Source organism: Argiope bruennichi, chromosome 2 (assembly GCF_947563725.1).
Source record: "Argiope bruennichi chromosome 2, qqArgBrue1.1, whole genome shotgun sequence".
Taxonomy (NCBI): domain Eukaryota; kingdom Metazoa; phylum Arthropoda; class Arachnida; order Araneae; family Araneidae; genus Argiope; species Argiope bruennichi.
In genome coordinates this window covers 98,948,876-98,973,211 of record NC_079152.1, presented here as the reverse complement: position 1 = coordinate 98,973,211, position 24,336 = coordinate 98,948,876, and positions in this window count along the sequence as shown.

Sequence of the window (24,336 nt, the reverse complement as noted above, 5' to 3'; positions counted from 1 at the left end):
GTCGATTACTACATTAAACTGAAGTATTTGAAACTCACAGAACTAAAGTAATTATACATAAATAAATAAAATTTTAACAATTTTTAAGTTTTTTAGGGTTTTTTTTTCTTAAAATGAGTTAATAGATTTTAGAGAATAAAAATCATAATTCATTCTTATAAAAATAAAAACAATGTTTTTAATGATAACAAAAATTGTTACTAACAAAAAAAAATATCCTAAAATTGAACATTAAATTTAGAAATCCATCAATAGGAACAAAACTACATCAAAACCATTGCAAAGAGATGTCAGTAAAACTTGTGGAAAATGTATTCTCCTTTATAAAAAATTTGTTATTATCTTTCAGAAACCAATGGAAATACTAATTAGAAAGATTTTTCTATCATTTCGCTTCTACAAATATTATCTTTTCATTCAGAGTTTAATTTTAAGCAGTCGGAAAAATTTTATAATTTTACCAAGACTATCTGTTAATACATAACGTTTCCCATAGAGGTAAAGAAAGCTATCGTATTTGCAATCGAAATATAAACAGAATTTAGACAATTTTTGGTATAATTTTATCGCAACGGTTGAGGGTAGGCGCATTGTCATCACTGAATCAATTTTCTAAAATCGAATCAATTATGACTTTCTGTACGTCCTGTACCAATCGTGTACCTTCAAGTACCAATATGGAACCAGCTGACTTTCGTTCATGGATGTTTAATTAATTTATGCCAAATGTAATGTGTGAAAGGTCCCTATGTAATGTAGAAAGTAATATATATATAGAAATTGAAGTAGTGAATGTGAAATGGCTTTTCAACACATATATTGAGCTGAATAACTGCAATTGCAGCTAAATAATATTTACTGAAAACAGAAATACCATGTACATAGAAAGGTTTTCATATTAATAAATATTCTAAAATATAATGATTATAATTTATTCTAAGATGTGTGTTTTTTTCATGTTCGTTTCTGTGGCAAATATTCATTAAATTTGTTATGGTTCTGGGATATTTTACTTAACAAACTGAAACTAAACTATTTGTCTTAACTAAAAGTTACGATAAATAATTTAAATTCAAAATAATACGTAGTACAATTTATACGAATTCGAATGTAATCTCCATAGTTTTATTTAGTTCTACTGCAAATAAAAGCTCGGACTGGATTATTAAGCTTTCTGTTCTATACGAAGTAAGACTAGAATAAATGACAAAAGCACTACATGGAAATGATTATTTGTATTATCTATTAAATATTCTGTTCTTATTGCATTCTATTCTTATTTAGTTCTCATAAATGAATCTTGCAAACTCCTACTAAAATTGTGTATATTTTGGGAATAGTTTTATAAGTTTAGAATAACCAGAATTAAATATAAAGAACTGTTCTATGTTTCTTAAAATTCTAAGAATTACCTAAAAGCAATTCTTTTCTAAAAATTCAACCTTACAACTACTTATTTACTTTTAAAGCAAAAATGGTTTTAAATTCCGAAAATTCCAAAATAAATTTATTATTTTTTTAAATTATTTCCATAAAGATTCCGATAAGAAAATGATTTCACTTCTAGTAACCTTAGTAAAAAATGTACATGTTTCAATAAATGCAAATCGATAATAACTTTTGTTTTAAAATAAAAATTGAATATTAATATATATTTCTTATAAATTAATTTTAACAACATACTTGTTTTCGGCCTTTATTGTTGAGAATTTTTGGAAAAATATAATTTTAAACAGAAAAATAAAACAAAACTCATTTTTTTAAAAAAATACACTTATTCAGTACATTTCACTCACATCTTGCGAATGTTTACAAAGAAAACTTCTCTAATAACTTATTAGAAAGAATTGAATATGAAAATTCAGAATAAATTCAAATGCCTTATCACAAGGAAAATAACTTGGAAATTCATATTTTAAAGATAGGTTAGACTAGTATTATTATAAATTTTGATTTTTTGTAATTCAATTCAAATTAGAACTCAAAATTTTTGGAAACAAATTTCATTACTTAATTTTATTTAATTATATAATGAGGCAACTTAAAATCATGCAGCTGATTTTTTTTTTAAGGATTAATATAATTTTCAATACGTTTCGAGTTGCATCTATAAACAAGACTATAAGAAAGCAAATAATGTAATTGAGTTATGTTTTTTTTTAAAAAAGTATACTCTGAAATATATTTTCCACACTGTAGAAAATAATGGCATAAAAATATATGTATCCTAACTTATTACGAGTATTTTTCTCAATAACCTTGCGTCTTTTGACAGATTTGCTTCTATATTCCGTACATCACATCCTTTTCGTTTGCTTGATTCTTTTTTGTCACTGAAAATAAAGGAATGTCCTTTTCTTATTTCTATTGAGGCTGAAATTGACGCTTCTTTGAACATGGAAAAGAAAAGAAAGAAAAACAACCTTTCTTTCGATTCTTTTTGATGAAATTTTACTTCGATGTTTTTTCCATAAAAAATATGAAAAACATATAGAGCGTAAGTGAAAAAATACTGTGCCTCTTTGGATGAATATAGAAAAAAAAATGACAAGAATCGGCAAATTTAATGAAGAAAAATTCTCGTATTAGATCACGATCTTCTAACTGTTTACATTGGAGCTTCATTATTAATGTACGGGATATCTATATAATTTTTATCATGATTCTTTATTGACTGTTATAATGTCTTTCAGTGACAAAACATATTTAAAAAGGAAAGCATGACATAATTTATTCATTGATAATAGAAGAAATCACCAGAAAATATGAGAAAAAGATATTTTGAAACAAATAAAATATTCATTAAAATAGTAACTAAGCCAATTAATCAGTTAAATTGTGAATGAAAAAATATGGTTTAAAAAGGATTTTAAAATATTAATTTGTTTTTCGCTACATTTTATGATAATTTAATGTTGTACATTTAAATAATATTTAGTAACAATGCTAAATATTATTCCAAAATCAATGGACGAATTAGTTGTAAAGACAGAAAATAAATCGCTCCCTTTTTTCTGATGACAAATTAAGTCGATTTAGACAATACAATTTGCTAAGCACACTGTGTAATTTAATCTTTAAATTGAAGTTATTTTTAAATATCTTATATATTATTTTTATTGTTATTATGTCAAAATAATGAATATTCACACGTGAATAGCAACAAACGTAAGATTTTTTTCCCACCAAATCAGGTCTCTCTTATGCTTTACGTAATGATATTTAATAACATTGCTAAACATTATTTTAAAATCAATGCACGTATTAATTTTACAGACAGAAAATAAATCCCTCTCTCTTTCCTTGGAGACAAATTAAGTCGATTTCAACACTACAATTTGCTAATCACATTGTGTTACTTAATCTTTAAATGGTAGTTATTTTTAAATCTTTTATATATTATTTTTATTATTATTAAGTCAAAATGACAAATATTCTCACGTAAATGGCAACAAACATAAATAAAAATTACCACAGTGTGCAGGTAATAGTACTTTTTCCAAATCTGGTCTCTCTTTTCCCTTACTAACCAAACAAACTATATTAAGTTTATCGGAAATCACTTTCAACCTCGCCAAAAGGCTGCATAGATCACTGGGACCGCACTATTTGCCCCTGTGACACCATTAACATTGATCTGGGAGTAACTGGTCGCCCGAAGGGACGGAAAATTGCCTACAACTAGATAAGGAAATTCTCACCGAATCTTCTTTTTCGAGCGTCGACCTTCATCTTGACAGAATTCATAGATTGGGATGTACTCTTGGACAACATTACATGATGGATTGCCGGATGGATGTGTGGGAAGCGTGTCGGAAGCCAACAAAATTATTTATAACCCGCCATTTCACATCTGTTTGCTTCTATCGGACATTTTCCTTGATAAGGGCGATGGTTTTTTTCTTAGGAAAGCTTTCATTGGGGTGATCGCCAGAAATTCATTAATTCGAAGGAATCAAGGTCATCTGAGAGAATTACCTAACTGGAAGTTATTGAAGACGTATTTATTGATTAGGTATATAACTTTAAGAAACAGCTATGCTCCAGATTTTGTTGAATTTATGAGTTTTAAAGGGTTTGCAATTACATTATTAGATTTCAATTATTTATCTTCGTCCCTTTTTCCTTTCACGTATACGGAGTACGGTTGAGTTATAGTAACGTCCCGTTTTAAAGCAACACTAGAGCTATTTTGGGACGGACCCCGCAATTTTGAACCACGGTAAGATGACAAGGACGACGCCTTAGCTGGCACTCCCTTCTCCAAACTTCCACACCACACCAGCGGGAAGATGTTTGGTTCCGACTGATTTAACGTCCACCAGACATACTTGCACGACGGGTTTTCAGTGGAATCGGGTCTTGAACCAAAATACTTTCGGGTCCGATGCCGAGACCTTACCACCATGTCACCGCGGCCTATACGATGTTTAAAGAAAGCATAGCAATCGTCAAACAATACAAATTTGATATTTTGACGAATCTCCATGCTTTGACCTCCCTTAGTTCAAAAGAGGCCTCGGAAGCCTGGTGGTAAGGTCTCGGCTTGTGAGCCGTAGGGTTTCAGGTTCGAGACTCGATTCCACCGAAGAACCGTAGTGTGAAGGGGTCTGTTGCACGTTAAATCTGTCATGTCAAACGTCCTCCCGCTGGTGTGGTGTGGCGTGGAGAGGGGGGTGCCAGCTCAGGTGTCGTCCTCGACATCTGACCGTGGTTCAAAGTTACGAGGTACGTCTCAAAATAGCCCTAGTGTTGCTTTACAACGGGACGTTAATATAACTAAACTAAACTGAGTTCGAAAAACACATTTTTAGAAATTGTCTACCTCTCTGCTGTCACAAAGCTAATTAAAAAACTCTTTGAGCTAGATAGTTTAAATTTGATATACAAGCTTAAAACCAAATATGTAGATTTCTTTTTTAAATTTTGAGCAAAATCCGTTGAGAGGAAGTCTATCTGTCCGGCTGTTCGAATATGACTAAGCGCGATAACTACAAAACGAAAAGAGCTAGATAAATAAAATTCAGTACACAGATTTAAAATCTTTATCACAAATGTTTGCAAAATTTTGTGCCAAATCCCACAAATAGTGATTATCTGTCCACCTTTTCTTTTAGAAGCATGTAAATGCGACAATTCAAAAACACATAAACTTAAATATATCAAATTTGTTACGCGATTTTGTGACTTTAAGTGTAGTTTTATGTCACATTTTTGTTCCAATGGATTGGGAAGAAACTATCTGAAATCCAAATTCAATTTTTGGATATTTTTGACTGAACGCCAGTTATGCCAAAAACTCGCTAAGGATGATACGATAGAGTCAGTAAAAATGTTAAATTTACGCCAAAGATTAATATTTCTTACCTATTAAGCTTATTATAAAGTCAATGTCCTGCAAAGTGTTCACTGGGATAACATTTTTATTAGAGGGTAGGCGAGAAAGTTTGAGGGAGACCACTTCCGCTGATTTAATATATAATTTTTTTTCTTCTTCCAGTGCTATCTTTATTTCGAAGCTAGTATTTAGTGGATATGTTTATAATCCTATCTAGATTTATATATCTTGCCTCTATTAAAAAGAGAATATGACAATTTCTTTCTGTCGTCTTTCGAACTTCTAAGAGCTTCGAACATTTGAAGAGAAGTACGAATTAATTTCAATATAAACTTACTGTTTATTGAATCATCAAATTCAGAAGGAAACGAATCAAAATTCTTAAAAAAATAGAAAAGAACTTCCTATTCTTTTTTTTTTACCACATATTTATTTAAACCTTTCCGCAAAAGTTATTTTCGTGCAACACATAAGTTAAGCACATTCTATATGCCATCTTCCTTTATCCCAACTTTACGTTTATTATGTTAAATGCAATTTATTTTAATGATATACTGAAATGAGTGATTAAGTATCAAATGATACACACGTAAAGATTTTTTTTTTTTTATTCTTAAACTTGTGCAAACCACTTAACACTTAGGAAAAAAAGTCTGAAATTAAATGTATCTTTTTTTTCCCTTGGTAAAACGTACATAATTTTAATCGTAGTAGATTTCTAGTAAAAATAATCTTCTGAATATACAGTCAGTGAATCTTTCTTTCTTTTTTAAAAAAATTGCACTTAGAAAATGCAGGAGCTTACAAAACCATATTTGAACCGTTTATTTTGAAAGTGGGGCAAGTTCATTTTTTCAAGAATGGAGATAATGGCAATTATAGATAAAACTTATTATGATCTTTTTATGAGTAAAACATTCATAGCAAAAAAAAAAATATAGAGATTCTAGTATTTTGGAGATGGAAGTTTTAGCTCTTAAGAGTATTGAAAATCTGTTTAATTTGAGAGTGGTGCAAGTCCATCTTAGATTGAAATTATATTTGACCGAATATATTACTGCAAAACTTGATGGTGAAGGAAATGTGGCTGTTTGACATCATGTCTGAAATCTAGGGTGCTTCTATTTATCTATTTTTGATATTGAAAATCGGTGGTGGTACAGTATTTTATAAATAATAAAAAGTATATCTTAATTTTGTGTGTCGATAATAATGTTTACTTCCATCACCGATTATTCAGTGCAGTGACAACGAAATAAATATCATTGATCACAATTTTTATCGTCAGGACATTCGTTTCTACTGTACAATCGTGATTTTGGAGTGGAACTATCCAGTAACTATTCAATCCAGAAACCAGTTCCTTGCATATTCCCCAGGATTTCTATCAAGTAATACAAAATTGTCAAAAACATAATAAATTTTTAGTACATGAAGTTGTACATGGAAATTTATTTTCAACCCAACCTCTGGAAAAAGTGGTTTTAAAAAGAAAGAAAAATACCGATGGAGAAACCGTGAATTGATTAACTATATGCTGGATCAGACTTGCAAGGGATGCACCATATAAAATGTTCAACAAAACTTCTATAGAACGAGATTTTGAATTCAAAATTATCGATTTGTCAATACAACGAGGAAGGTAAATAATTCCAAGTAATTTCAGAAATATAAAATTATCTTTTATGTAAGAAAAAAAAGGAGATTTATGACATCTGAAAAATAGAAGGATATAATGGATTTATTGCCATATATACCTCCCGTTCATCGTGAATTTTTTAAAATGGTAAATCTGGAATAAAATTCAAATTGATTATACCTATGAAAATTTCACACCTATGAAAATTTTATGAATTCATTGAAATTTTTAATAAAACTGAATTGTTTGTTGTTATATTATATTTTTTGCTAAAGTATTCTTGGTTTTGTCTCCCTTTTTATCAAATGAATAAATATTTATAAAAATTTGAATAGTATTTTGTTTTTATTTTGAAAAAAAAAGGCTGATGCAACTGAAATATTATTTCCCAATTAAATGAATCATTGCAATAATTCTTTAATTTTGAAAGTGAGGCAAATTCATTTAGTTATAATGAATTCTTATTTTTTTAGTCAGCACTGTAAACACTATTGGATTATAAACCTACATTATCTGGTACCACAAAATACAAAAAAATATATTTATTAATACTTACCAATATTTTTAAATTTATTAAAACGCAAGCCTTTAAATATCTCGCAATAACAAAAAATGGACTTGCCCCATTTTCAAAATAAATGGCTCATTTCACAGTGTTCATATGTATTCTAAATGCAGATTGTTGAATTTCCTAGGTGATGATGCAATTGTTTTTAGACCTATCACAAACAAAACATTGTGCAATATTTTTTTCTTATTTATGTATTTTGAAATCCAATTTCTTGGAGTGTTTCTGTAAGGGCAGCAATTTCCATATGCAAGCTTTATTGCCAAGAGAAATATTTTGTGTTTAGTCATTGTTGAAGTTTAGACATTAAAATAATGAACATAACTTTCAAAAATATCATCAATGATATGAAAAGAAATTTATTTCTTTCAAATATAGCAGATCTTGGACAATTAAAAGTCAAATATTCATAAAATTATATCACCATTAGCCATTTATATAATCTAGATTAAAGCTTCAAGAAACTGCACCAAATCGGTTTACGACATCAACTGCTATTTAATTTCTGTTTTAGTCGATATTAATGTCTAGTTTTTATATCTCCGCAATAATTTTGCTGTGTTCCTAATTTCGACTCAAGACTATGGCACACTTGTTTAGGTGAGTAATGTAACAGACGAAAATCTCAATATATTTTTTATAAATCAGTTTTCTGAAACTAATCTCAAACCCAGGAATTCTTTAGTATAGCTTTACTAAAAAATTTTCTTTTTAAAGGGCAAATTTTGCCAAAATAATGTTTTGAGGGGAAAAATTTCAACATTTCATGGTAGTTACATTGACGTATGGAAAGCACTACAGAACATTTCTAGCAGTTTCATACCTGATCAAATCAACTATTTAAAGTTAGCGGAAACTATTGGAGTGAATAGGAGGAATACAAATTAGAAGTTAGGAGATTTCCACCTTCACTGTTGTTTTTCGCTCTCCATCAGTCTGTGCTCAAAGGATTAAACAAATGATCATTGAAATCTGTTAAATGAATAGTTTACTTAAGAGTTTTTATTTTTATTTAACGCCTAACAATGAGCGTTCATACGATTTTCATTTTTTTATCGCTCCTTAAAACTTCTGATTCAAATAATTTTATATATATTTCCAAGATCTTAGAATTCGGTTCAAGCACTATCTGTAAAAAATTTAGGATTCTTAGACAAATCGGTATAATGCAATCCAGATTGGAAACTGTATATTTCAATATTATATTTAAATAGCAAAAATGACCATTTTAAAGATTTTGTAAGAGTTGCGTTAATGTGATAGTGTTAATGAGTATAAATATTGTTTTATAAATATCACAATGTTTTTGATGTGTTTACTCAAAACTCTTCTAGAAGAATTTAAGGAATAAGAAATAATAATTGAAATAATTCAAATAACTTTGCAAATATTATAAAACAATCCAAGTATTTAAAATCCAAAGCAATTTTTTTAATGAAATAAAGGCACATATTTTGAATTCTGCATTTATAAGTAGCTGAAAGAATTTTTGTTCCTAATCGAAATGAAAAGATTTAATACTTTGAAAATAATAATTTTTTTTCTTGATATTTCCAATGATGTTACTGAGCATATACTTTATGCTCTAAACAAAGAAAACAAAACATAGTTTTTGCTTTTTTTTTTGTTTTGTTTAAAGCATAAAGTAAAGCAAATGTAGTTTTCAAAATAAGGGTTTTAATAATATAAAAATTAAAATTCCTTTATTAGTTCTCCAAAAAGAAGAAAAATTGTTAAGAATATGTAGAGTTAGTTGAATTAAAATCATAGTGTATTTATAGAAGTACTTAACTAAATTTGAATTTGAAGTTCATTCTTATATTGAAATAAATGATGTTTAGAAATCTTTTATCAAATGCTATTTTATTTTTGAATTAATTTCTTTATTTTATTATTTTTAACTAATCATTAAAGTAATATTGTCTTTTGTCCTCTATTCCCTTCCTTATTTTATAAAAATAGAATATATTTAATAGAATATATAATATTTAATTATATATACATTGCACACCAGATTATACTCATTTTTAAAGACGAAAAATGATATAGCATATATTATTTCTATCCACTTTTAAGTATATTACTACAAATATGCATATAATTAGTTTATCTTTATAATTTTTGATTTAGTGCATAGTATATTTTATAAATTATTACGATAACTAGGTATATTGGTATCAATATTTCGTAACTGTTTTTAATGACACAGCCTTTTAATGTAAATTAATTTATTAACTAAGAATCGTATTCAGAAAATACTAAGAAATTGTATTTCTATCAGAAATGGTTAACGTATAAAACTTTTGAACTCTAGCTCATCGAAAAGTGAGTAAGAAATTGATCACATAAATCCATTAACTACATAGAGGAAATTTTAAAAGACTAATAAAAAATCAGAAGTTTACCAAATAGTTTAAGAAATAGCATATATTCTTGTTATCAACAGGAAATTATTCCAGATGAAATAATAAGAGAATACAAAAGGTGAAACACTAAGCACTTTTATTACTTCGTAATAATGCATTATAATCATCATTATTCCGCTTTAAAAATTAAACTCTCATCAATCTGGCAGATATAAAAAAATGAGATTAAAAAATCACTAGATTTGTAAATATTTATTTAAAAAAAGTATTGCAGCAGCAAATATATCAACTATAATAACAAACAATGCTAATATTTCATTGCTCTTGTCTCATTAAGATAATTGAAATTTAGATGCTAGCGCTTGCATTTCTTCTATGTCCCTTATCTCTCATCTGAAAACAGACGGGCGGACTGGAACAAGCCTGATTTCTTATAGTGAAAAATATTCTAAATTATTCGGTATTTTCATTATTTTGATGATCTTCACAGATCTTGCAAAATCCAAAATAAAAACAGACACTATTCCTAGAGACACGTCATTAAATTAATATATTTCTTTCTTTTAATCTCAAGATCCTTGTGTTAAAAAATTAATTTGAGAAACACCTAGGGAAAATGAAAATTTTAGTTCCCCAGCAATTACTCTATCATGTAGCACTCTAACTGCTTAAATTTCTTGAATGATGATATTGATGTTATGCATATTATTTAGTTCATAAATGACAACAAAGAATCCGTCTTTGATGATAAACTTTTAAGACAGGAATATTAATTGAATTTATTTTCATCTTAGCATTTTGTAGATAACATGATATCCATGTTTACCATTGCAAATTATTTTTACATTTCCACTTTTGAATGATATTTCACCCATGTTCTTTTAGTAACCACTTTAATAATTCATAATTTAACATGCCTAAAGAAATCAAGTCTCAATAACTATCTGAGTAATAAAATATTTCAACTCCAATTTTTTTTCAAAATTAATAGGCTGTTAAATCCCTTATTAAAAAAGTGACTCCATATAGCATATTAGTATGATTAAAGGCCTAAGAATGAAAGGCATAATACAAATAATTAAAGAACAACAAATATAGCCATTCATTTTGCAGAGTATATATAAGCTGAACAAAAGGTTTTTTTAACAGGTTTCACAAAAAAATTGATAAAATAATAAAGGTCTCATTACCATTTTATAGAATATGAGAAACCAACATGCTTAAGGAAGAAATATATTTAAGTGGGAAATAAAAATATAATTAAATGTTTAAATAGCAAATGAAAATTTTAATTTCAAATTATAAAAATAATGTTATAGCTTATTAAAAAAAGGAAAATAAATTTTTATCTTTGAAAATATTGTTGTTAGAATTTTAATTTTGTGTAGAAATTAGTTTAATACTGTTATAATCTTGAAAATTATTACCTGTATATGCTGCATTATTTAAACTTTAAGGCGACATGGTACCTCAAAAATTATTTTTTAAAATTTTAATGTTTCAAATTATATTTTACTTTTATTTTATGTAAAATAGTGCTCTATAACTTTCCCCTAATTTTTTTGAGATAATTTAACAATTTTTTAAAACTTTAAATTTTTTGAAAAAAAATTGAGCTTTTTTTTAAAACCCTAAAGCTTTTTTTAAATATGAAGATTTTTCTCCAGATTTTTTTCCAGGTAGCCATTAGTATGCTACATAAAACTTAGTATGGACTTCCTTATGCTAATAGTACTGATTTTTTTATAACTTTTTTATTGTAAAAAACACAAAAAAAATCTGAAAAAAATGCAGAAATTCTGATTTTGGACATTTAAAAAAAAAATACTACACAACTTAAAGCTAATTCCATACTAAGTTTTATAAAACATATATTTCTGAACATTTACAAAAAATTTCACACCCCTACCCCCATTTTTAAGAAGTGAAATGAAGCATATAAGCAAAAAACACAACATGGAAAAAAATGCCTTTAAAGTTTTTATTCATCTAAATCATCATATAAAATCTATTCAATTTGTCTGTAACTTTTACAAAATATGATTCAGATTATTCTAAATTGTTTAAATTTAAAAAAAAGGCAAACAATTTATTGAAACAAAATATTATATTTGTATATTGAAAATATAAAGAAAAACTAACGAAAAATCAAAAATTCACAAATCTTTATCATAACACCTTTAAAAAGTTTAATACGCAAATCAAATGTATATTTCTGCTATTCTGCTTACTATGTTTGCTATTCTGCTTGATCGATGTAGTTGTAAATTTTGAGCATTTACTCCAAATGACACTGAAGTTTTGAGTCATGCACTGAATAAATGGCTCTAATAGCTCATTTGGTGCAATCCTTTGGTAAACTGGCAAAATTTTTGCCAAATGAGCTTCTTTTACAGGTGTGTGAATCCTAAAAGCGGTTGTTAAATATCAAGCAAAAAATATTGTTAATATCGCCATGTCATATGATAGTGCGCCAATTGTGACAACCATTCTTTTGTATAGATTCTGATATTTGTTCTTTATGATTTTTGATCGTCTCGTTTCGTGGTTAGCGTTCTATGGTGAGCGTTCAGTCATGAATAGTATTGAATTGTTAATTAAATATTGTTGATTACGAATTAGTTTCATCATTTAAGAAACAAACCAGCACTTGTTGAAACTTTATAGAAAAATTAATGCATACGGTCCATTTAGTAATCTACATTTAATATTCTACAGTGGTTGTGACAACATTGTTTACTCTCCTTCACACATCAAAAATTCTCCAATAACTTAATAAAAATAAAGCTACAGCTCTAAAATTTTGCAGACACATTTAGAAAGACTCAATTTTTTATTTAGGCCAATAAAAAAGTCGACTTTTTTTTTTAAGATGATAAGATTAGTTTTTTTTTTTTTTTTTTTTTTTTTTGTTAAATGAAAAAGATTGAGAAATTTAGCATCTGTAAAAGGAATGTCAATGTATTCCTCTGCCTATTTCAATAGAACAGAATCTGTCATCCATTCAATACTTCAAAAACAAAGATTTCTCTCTTTCTAGATCTGTAGTTTCACAGAATCTATTTTTGAAATAAACGAATCCTGAGAGAAATCAAGAAGTCAGTTACTATATTATAGCCTCAAAGTTCCTATTCAGAACATTTTCGATCAACGCGTCATTCAGAATGACGCGTTTCGCAATTTAGCAATTGCTAGCATAAATGATTCACAAAACGCAACACGGTAAAACACTAAAATATAAAAACTGTGGGAAACTAACGAGACGCTTTTATTCTTAACATCCACAAATATTCTGACAAGAAATACGGGGGAAAATTGCATCTCTCGCATAAAATAATTTTTAATTCATGAGGTAATTTTACTAAATTTTAGAAAAATTTGTAATCTTTTACAGTATTAAGGCTCGAGAGAATTCCATAATTGAAGAAGGATTTATTTTCTGTTTCGTACAAAATCTTTAGAGTTAGGTTAAATTCGTGAAAATAAATAAAAAAGACTTTATGCTTTTAACGGATCGAAAAAAAAATCTGATATCTTTGAATAAGGCTTTCTAGTTCGAGAGCATGAAATATTTTTTTTTCAATGTTTCATCAAAAGGAAAATTCATTCGTCGAAGTATTTGAATTCTGGAACCAAAAAATAAATTTTGAATTTTTAAAAAAATTGTGGTATTTGACACTGCCAGTGTGAACTAATTTAATGAAATGGAGAGTTATTACGAATGATTTTAGTATGTTTTCATGTTATCGAATAACTAAATAACAAGCGAATGAAGGAAAAAAAAATAATTTTATGCATGCATTTTAAATATGCCTAAATAATTCATAGCAAAGATATAAAGATTCAAGAAAAAAAGAGAATTAGAAAGCAATAATTAAAAAGAATTATTTCATAAACTTTATCAAATTACAAAAAAAGAGTAATATGTTGTTGAATAATTGAAAATTCTATTACACGATGTAAAGGTTAATAACAATTTATTTTGAAAAAAAAATTGAATTTTTCCTAAGATTAAACATTAAAAAGATAATAAAATTCTAATCAGCTTTGTTTCCAATATTTCTCATTTTTGCCAGAACAGAATCAATATTTTTTTAAGCTGCATGGGGCCAGATTTGAAATATTCTTTGACATTCTAAACTGTGGTCAGATGGCGAACACAATATATAATCTGGCAGTCTTTCTACAAACTTCCATGACATACTAATGTGAGAACTTTGTTCCTCAGTAGGTGTAAATTACTTTTAACCTCTTAATTGACAGAACTTTTATTGATACATTCAGTTATCAGTTCCAGTATCCTCAAATGTGTGACCCGAAACTCCAAACTGATGAAGGTAAATTATTTATATTGCATTCTGGGATGCTGGCATTCCGTTGATTTGCTAGTAAAATTGCTCCAGAGTTTCAGTTAAATGAGTTCATTGTATTTGATTGCATTTCGTTTCATTTTTCTTTGTAATATAATGCATGTTTACATTAAAATATATTATATAGTTTGCGAAATCATCTTTATTATGAAAATATGTCGTAAGATTTAATTTCTCTTCACTTACTTCTTGTTTTTAAACGAAAAATGAAAAAAAATGAATTTTAGGAATCATTTACCTGCATTTAAATGCTTGAAATTTGATTGCTTTTAAAGTAAGTAGTTCTGAAATAATAACAGGGAAAATTATAATAGAGTATGTAGAAACAATCTTTTTATACCTACTCTCATTAAACATAAGAAGAAGCTGATATGACAAAAATATTTTTCTAAATGTACATAAATTTTTATCATTTTGTGTTTCGTAGAGTGAAGGTAACCGTCACTTCTAAAAAAGTCAATATTTTAATGACAATAATAAATCAATTTAAAAAAGACTGAACACCATTAGCTTTGAAAATAAAAGAAAAAATGGGAGAAGAAAGAATGCACTATAAGAAATAAAAAAAAATAAAAAAAAACTCACCATTATTTATTTTTATTTACCTCATAAATTAAATATATTATTGTTTTTCTCTTATCTTAGGAGTACTACAAGCTGAACGTTCTTTCTAATTAACAATTTCTAAATGCTTAAATTTAGGTATTGTCTCAGTAACCCATTATCATTATCTCTACAACGGTTACAGCTATTGAACATTAATTGAAGTCAGTTTTTGATTTTAATTGGATCTAAATGGTTACTAATGTGTTATAATATAATTTATATCACATGTTTCTATGAAATACAGTCATTATTGTATAACTAATAATTTTATTAGGTATTTCCATTAATGAATTTTATTCTGCTATTCAGATTAAAAAGATGATTTTTGTTTCTTATGGTTCAACTTCTTTCTATGTTATTATCTCATTATTTTAAAATCATAAAATTAGTGCCTTTAGCCTTCCCATTCCCAAGTACTGGGTATTTAAGATAAATCAGCATTTAAAATACACTGGAAGCACATGTCTTCTACAAAACTGAACAATATCTTTCTATATTATTCAATATTATACGATATTAAATGATATTGCAAATGTTGTCCACTATCCTTGAACAATATCTATGTGTTACTAGTTATAATGTTTTCATTGCCGAAATTTTTACCTTAGATGATTTAAATGCGTTCATTGGCTAATATCATAGCTATACTTGACACATCATGGTACATATGAGCATGATATTGTTCTAACATTTGGTACGCAATGCGAATGTCTTTAGTTAAGATGTCATGCATCTGTTACAGTTCTAATATTATAAGTTTATATATATATATATATATATACAGAGAGAGAGAGAGAGATTTAATATCTTAAAATAACATAACATTTATAATTATAATTGTATACCTTCTGTATAAGTGTTTCTAAATTTTTTCCTCTTTTCAAGAAAACAAATTCTTTATAAACAAGATTTGTTTAACTTTCATTGGTTTATAAGATGTTGATTCATATTGAGGCATTCGAAAATGTTAAGTATTGTTGCAACTTAAGTGATGAAATCCATATCTAAAATTGTTTTTGGTGCATTCTTTGAAGCGAAACAACTGACTGTCCATTCTATATATAGAACTTCAGCAGAGCATTTTTTCCAGCAAGTCTTCCAAGATTTCAAATTCTGAATCGGAAAAGGAATGAAATATGTTTGAACCTTATGATTTTTAAAATCAATAGAAAAAATTTTTAAGCTATCCTGCACGATTTAATCAAATGTGATTTATTTAGTATTTAGTTATATATTATTTTTATTTTTATATATTATATTAATTAAAACGTGAATTATTATTTCTTTAATATAAAATGTAATAAAGAATCGTGAAAGCTTGAGCATCTTTTGACCTCGACTGAGTAGTGCAATTTCTTTAATCTTCAGTTCTTTTCAGTTATGTTGCAAGCAATAAAAGCATAAGGTTTCTATGCAAGTAAATATTATGCAGTAAAAAAAAAGATGCTGGTCCTATCCAGATGCTTTACACTCTACTACTTTTCTTCGTAACGTGCTAATTCATCCAGCAACAGAAGATTTATCACAATTGTATCTTAAGTAAACTTGCAAATGTTTATGTCATCTTAACCATAAATCTTTCAGCTTTTAGCAGAAAAAAATTGTTGGGTTAGAACAAATGTGGTAGAACATTATTAAGCATACAGAATGTAGGGTGCAAAATCATATATATTTAACTTAATTTATGAAATCAAAATTGATGTTACTCCTTCGTTAAATCTTATTCATCGATTCCTCATGATATAAAATAAAATTGACTTACAATTTTGAATTTTTGTCCTTTTATATCAGAGAAATTTATTGTTAGATGTATGTTTAAAATAAATATGAGTCTCTTTTAAATTTAAATTATATTTTCCAAACATAATTCCCATATAATTTTTCAGGAAATTTTGAAATTGCTTTAAATTCAAATATCAAAAGGTTTTTTTTTTAGAGAATTTTTTTTATGTACAAAATGTCAAAATCTGACTTATAGTTTTAGTATAAAGAAATTAACTGTATTATTTCTAATTCATTTTCCTTACATTATTTTAATTTATGGAATGGTAAACATATCATTAGTATATTCTAAATCATGAAACAATATCTTCATAAAAGTACTTTTTTTATCAATCATGGAGAATAATTCTAAATAAGATATTACTGAAAGCAATGACAATATTTATTGAAGATGCATAACATAAAATTTATTCTGAGTTTGACTTGTATCATTAAAAATATCATCCCAATATTTTTAATTTGTAACTTCAAAATATTAATTTAGCTTAAAACTTGTAACTTAAACATATTATTTTATGTTAATTTTCAGAACAAGAGAGTACTAAAATAATTTGATAAAAATAAAAATATAAATTATAATATAAATATAAATTATAATATAAATAATATAAACATAATATAATAATATAAATATAATTTAAATAAAATAAAAATATAATTATCAGCAATATACAAAAATAAATTTGTTACATTTTTTTTTCTATGCAATTCGAATATATACTGAAAAATTTTTCAGAATGAATTATTACATTAGGATAAAGAAATAAAAATATATTAGTTTTCTTAAATTTAAAAATTATTGAAGGAATATATTCTTTTCCCATGTTAAAAATCTACTAACCCATATAAACAAATATTTTAAGTGAATTTGTAAAAATTTGGTTTGGATTTACTTTTTTCTTATTTCTTAACTCAATTTGAAATTTTAAGTCAAAATTATTTTCAGAACGCTTGGTAAGGTAAAATAAAATACTTTAAATAATAATATTACCGAAAAAGTGAAATTAAAAATTGGCTTATTTTATGTGCCTGAATTCAAGAATAATTCTTACCCTGTTCAAATTTGTATTTTCACTATCTTGCTCATTAAATTTAACATTTTTATATCTTAATAGCTATATTTTAAGAATGCTCAAAAGTTTTATTTCTAAGAAATCAATGTAATCAGTGAAGCTGTTTGATCTGAATGAATGATTATTTATCAGTAAGAGCATCTTATAAATCATTCATTCAATTGCGATGCAAAAAAAAAAAAAAAGTGAAATATCGTACAATATACGCAAATGAAAGTTATAACATTACCTCATAATATGCAAATTATACTTAAAACGATTACATTCAGTAAATATTTTGTGATAATGCTCTTTTTACTTTTATAATTCAGAACATACACAAGAAGGGAAACATCAGAAGTTATATTGATAATATGTCTAAATTACCGATGTCATATGTCCTTTACTGCTTGCTGCTATTCAGCAACTAGCATTTCCTTTGCATCAACCAAATCATGTGTGCAGGAAAAACTGTTCCTCCGTACACCACAATCATGTTTTTTGAATGGGTATTGATGTTTTATTAAATGTCTTCGTGTATCAGGATGCATTGATGATTTTTTTTTACGATTGATGATGCTTACATTGATGTTTCCTTCTATTGTGATGATTTCGCATCACAAATTTTTCTTAACGCGTTATTGTAATCATACTGAAACGAGTTTTTTATATAATTATTTCATCAGAGTTCATTAAAATATATAAATTACATATTTATAGTTATTATATATTTTTTAAGCTATGGGATGTTAGATAACGCTTTGTAATCATTGCTAAGGATAAAAAAATGATAAGCACATAACGGAAAACGATTGACTATTACTGTTTATAAAAATGAAATGAAATATTTTCTTTTTAACTTAAACTTTACAGCCATTAAGTATTTTTTTTGTTATATATTTTCATTTTTTTCAATTTAAAACACTAAGTTCATTTATTAAAAAAGAAAGCTTTCAAATTTCTAAGCCGTAACATATCTTCACTTAATTAATAATTAATTAAATATCTTCACTTAGCTTTGAAACTGATAAATTTTTCCCAAATATTTCTTATCATTAGAATTAGAATTTGTATTAAATTTATACCTGTTGTCTTTATTTATTGTTATCCTTAAGTAATTCCTTAAAAGTTTGAAATAAAACCTCGTTGTTATAATAATAATTTTTACTAAGCCAAATCATTAGACTGAAACAGCAAGATTCCTTACCAATATATTCATTTTGCCAGCTAAATAGAACTAGTAATTTCTGTTTCATTCAATTCAAAAATGTGATCTAAAATTTATTTTAGATACTGATACTCTAAGAATTAGAAAAAAATTAAAATGAACATCAAAGTTCATTTTTATTAGCTATCCAAATTCATCCAAAATTCAATTTGTAAATTAGTTATCCAAAGGTAATGAAATCCTTTTGTTTAAAGAATGCAGATTGATTTTTTCGCACAGAAGAAATAAAATAAAGTCGAATTTTTAAAACAAATTAATTCCTAATTCTATGGTATGAAAAGCATTCAACGAAGCTTTTATTTGTTCTGAGTCTCATTAAAATTAATCTTCTATTCCCCTTTTTTTACAAAATAAAACGAAGTGATTTCTTTCTGCAATAACAATTATATAACGTCTCATTGTTAAAAAGTGTTTCGCTTGATCTGCTTTTGAATAATAACATTTTATTTTTGTTGAAAATAGCTAATTAAAAACAATTTTTTAATCACAAAATTAATAAAAATCTAGAAGGCTGCGTACAAATTCTTCTAACTTTCATCCTTTAATTATTTTCTCTTTTGAAAATCCCAAAGTAGGTCTTAGCAAAACTAAGTGTATAAAAAAATGTTTAGAAGTAATTCAAGAACAAGGATTTTAATTCGGAAAATGAATTTCTTTTTTTAAAAAACTCTAAAATAATTCGTTTTTATGCATTTTTTTCTCTTTGGAATTGAAACTAAACAAGAATTGTGGTAGATAATGATACTTTGATACTTTTGTGGTAGATAATGATTTAAATTACTTTGCAGATACCATGGATTATGATAAATGTTACAGTGGATTTAGAAAACTGGCTAAAAGGAAAAAAAATACTTTCCTCTTGCAATTATGCAAATAGCATATTTATTGTCTTGGCTTTTTAACCGCATTTTTTATTTTAAGCTTTTGGCTCATTTTTACGCTTTAGAAACTAGCATGAAATAATTTCCGTTTTCTGCCCGCTTTAAAAAAAGAATATATTTTTTTCTTTCGTCCAAGATATAAAATATATATTAATTTATATCAAAGTGTTTTTTTCAAGAATGCAACAAAGATGTCTCTAGAAGATTAATCATGTACCAACAAAATAATGAGTTGGTGGTTTTCTCTCTTTCTAAGCTATTGAAAAAATAGTGATTTTGTAAGCTCGTGTTAGCATTTAATTCATATAATATATAAAAATTTCAGAGCATTAAAACTCAATATTTTAAAATAAAAAAAAATTACACACTAAAACAATTACAACAGTGTGGAATACTTGCAATAAATATTTTTTTGTGAATCTTGAAACTGCTAATGCCTTTGAAACAGTAAAAGCATTCGTATTTTCAAAGATAATGCAATATATTTTTTACGAAAGGAGTGGACATTTTTAAAACTCATTTATATGTGGTTCAATCCTGTGGGAGGATCAAGTAGAAGAAAACGCAATCGTATGAAGAAACTTAATTCAATAGCACGAAAAAAAAAACACATTTCATCAGAAATGTGTTATTGATATAGAATGTCATTCTAAGATATCTGTAAAAAATTACAAAATCAAATATAAATATCTTCTATTTGTAAATAAAGCAAAATAATACATAGGTTATTTAAATATGTGTAACAATACTCCTATGTGAAGCGTTAAAGTAAAAAATCTGATAAAGTGAATGTCGTTCACTATAGTAAATTCCATATAAAATAACAAGTAATGTCAATATTCATAAATAATCCATTTCTTAATCTTTATAATTGTTTGTTAATTCATATAATATTAAGTAATGTATATTATATGTGTTAAATGAAAAAAACATTTCGTTTGAAATAAATACAAAGAGATATCTTAAGTTCTTCTTTCACAAAAAAAATCCAAACTATCTTTGATACTTTGCTGCCAATAATACAAAAGCAGACATTTACTCTTATTCAAGGTTTACAAGATGGATTTAAGATTATAAACATGTTGCAGAAAACATAAGACATTTCTGATCAACATGTAACTATGTGCATCATAACAGTTTTTATCATTTTCTCAATTGATAGAATCACATATATTGTCATTAAAATTCATCACTTTTGTAAAAAAAAAAAAAAAGGAAGTGATTTCTAAGATTATTTCAAACCCAGATTTTATCACAGCAAGTTGCATTGTATTGTGTTATTTATATTATTTAGTATTCATCAACATTATATAATACATAGCAGTATTTGGATCTTATGGTGAAAGACATATCTCCAAAAAACATTTCGTTTCCTCCTCTTGTGGCTTCAAATATGTGAATAATGTCCCAGTTTCTTCAAAAAACAATTACTGAAAGAAATAATCAAAATAATTGATAAAATTATCTCTACAGCACAAATAAAAAAACAATGAAAGAAAGATTTAACTATTGATTAGTTCAAACAACTGAAATAAATTTCAAATGTGCATTTTAGTATTTTTTTATTCTAGATTTGTTTTGACATAATATAATTCTTATTTCTTTTTACCATTTCTAAAGTCACATAATCAAAAATTGGATTATTATTGCCTAAATATAGCCAATTTTGATTAATTTAACTGAAATGTTTTCATCTAAAGTAGAGGATTCGCAACAATAAAGATTAAACAACGATGGACAAAAAATATGTTTTCCTTACTTTCTTTAATTAAAGGAAATAATACGACATAAACATGCTTTTAAAGGTCTCTTCAATTTTATTTTGAATATATTAAGCTTATTTTTACTTTGTAATTTTTTTATCTGTGTTCTAAATTTAGTAAAAATCAATGTAAATAAAGAATTTAAACGAATTTATATTTTTTTTTGTTTTGATTATTTAATATTTATCTCACAAAAACTTCATAGTTTTATCAAATATATGCCTGAATATGCAAATTTCTATTGGTAACTTTAATTTGCACTGGATAATTAGGCGACATGATTTGATTTGGATCATATTTCTATTGATGTGAAAAAAAATGAATAAAAAATAAAATTATTGACTTATTTAAATACAATTTGATGTAATTTGCAACAATTAAACGGATACACAAATACTTTTTTTTCATTGTAAATTTAAAAGAATGAAATGCAACTTTCTGTGAAATGTGATAATTTTGAAACTTTTAATTACTCTTTAGGTTATAAATTATTTTCCTTTTTCATATTAAAAAATATTACCAAATTTTTTAAATGTAAATAATACATTTTTAATTCATTAGAAAACTAGAAATAAACTTAAATTTTGTTATCGGCGGAAAAGAGAAAAGCGGTTAATTATATTTAGTAAGAAATTAAACTATTATTCTCATCACCTCATAGATGGCAGCACCTTGCCTTGATGGAATGGGGAGCTTGACGAATTTGTCATTTTTATAATATGACAGAAAATGGTGACCGAGTAGTTGCCATTAAAGCAACAACATGAATGAACAAATTAAATTTTCTATTTTAATTCATTATACTCTGAAATCGTTAATGACTGAAAGTATAACCATAGTTATAAGAGAGTGTAACTCATTTTACTTCTAGTTATAACGTATGCAGAATACAATTTACTTGTGGAAAAGTCCTTTTTAAAAATGTTAGAATCAATTTACCGTCCTTGAAAAAGTAAATGAAAAAGAAATTCATATGATATTACTACATACAGCAACAAATATATTGATATTCAAATATGCTATTGTTTTAACAAACAATATATATTCAAACAAAGGAGGTACAATCTATTATAATGGTTGATACATAATAAATCTATTTTTTCTTCGGAAAAACAAATGTAATTTATATTACAATCTCCATCATCAAGATATAATAATAAGCTCCCGCAATAAGCTGTGAACCGATAAAAAATATGTAAGTTTTACAGGAAATATTAAATTATACAAGTATAAGTATCGTAGTGATAATTTTAGATGAGTTAAAATAATCAATTGAATATTTAAACTTAATAACACATATTTTTAATTAAATATTTATATTTTACGTATGCCTTAATTTAAATGTCGTGAGTAAAACAAAAGAACCATACTAGTGGTTTCAAAATTTAGATTTTAAGCTCGGAAAGGATAAAAACAAAATTATTATTCCATAAGTACTACCAGTTTTCATAAATATTTTTGGAAGTATTTGAATTTATTCAGATAACTTTTATTTCCACTCTCTCATTTTGGTAATGAACAAAAAATTCAGTTGGGTAGATAAGTTTTTCCTAAATGCTAAGGATGACAAATATAGGCCTAATATACCTATAGAATCCCCCCTCCCTGTTAAGATGAATTGCTCTTAAGCATTGTTACAATATCCTCTCAATAAAAACTTCGCATAAATTAAGATAATGTACTTAGTATCATTTCTACTTCATAAAGAGAATATTTGCATTGACTGTCAGTGATATTTTGCTTAAATATAATACATTTAATTATTTTGAATTTCAGTGTTTCCTTCAATATCGCTTACAATTTGTATCCCATCGCTTCCTTTAGCTTACAATTTGTATGTAGTTTTCCATGCATATATAAGCGGAAACAAAATTATAAATGGACTGAAAATTTTTGTCATAATGATTCGATTCTAAAATGCTTGAAAATTCATTTGAACAAAAGCTCATTTGAAAAAGGATCGGTGTATATCAACAATAGGGTTTTAATATTTCATTTTACCTGCAGAATGAATCCCAAAATGGAGGAAAGTTACCTGTTAAAAATCGCTTTTCATTGTTTATCAGAATTAGCATATCTCAGCTTCCAATATTCTGTTTCCAACTTTTACTGCCATACTCGGCAATAATTTTGGTATTTCAAACAGTAATGTAATCCGAAGCTAAACTAAAACAAAATATGTTTCATTTCTGTCTTATTTCTCAATGGTAAACAATATTATACAATATTCAAAATATTACAATAAAAAAGTATCGTTCGGGTTTATAACAACTAGCTTTGTATTTTAAGTTACCTGTTCTATCTATAACATGATAACAGATATTATCACGATTTATTTAAAATTGGCTAATTCTTCTGTATAATTACCCAAGATTTCGAGTAAATAGACATACGTGGGCGTCCATCATCCAATTCACTTGTTAATCAACTATTTTGAATTCATTTTCAGATGCTGAACTGTATCTTCTTGTGAAACTATTTCTAGCCCATTTACCGCAGATCTTCAATATGCATAAAATGACATTCTAAAATAAGTGACTTAAATTTCCTATCGGTTACTTTTGTATAGTATATATATATATTTTTAATTTTCGGAGATTTTTAGGTTTTAATTAAAATTTTACACTTTCATATTTGATTCATTTCTGTAGCAGTTACATTTCGGCCATTATACTTTCATTTCGCCTAAAATTTAACAAACATTAAGCATTACTTCTCTTCCAAATATCATTTGAACAATTTT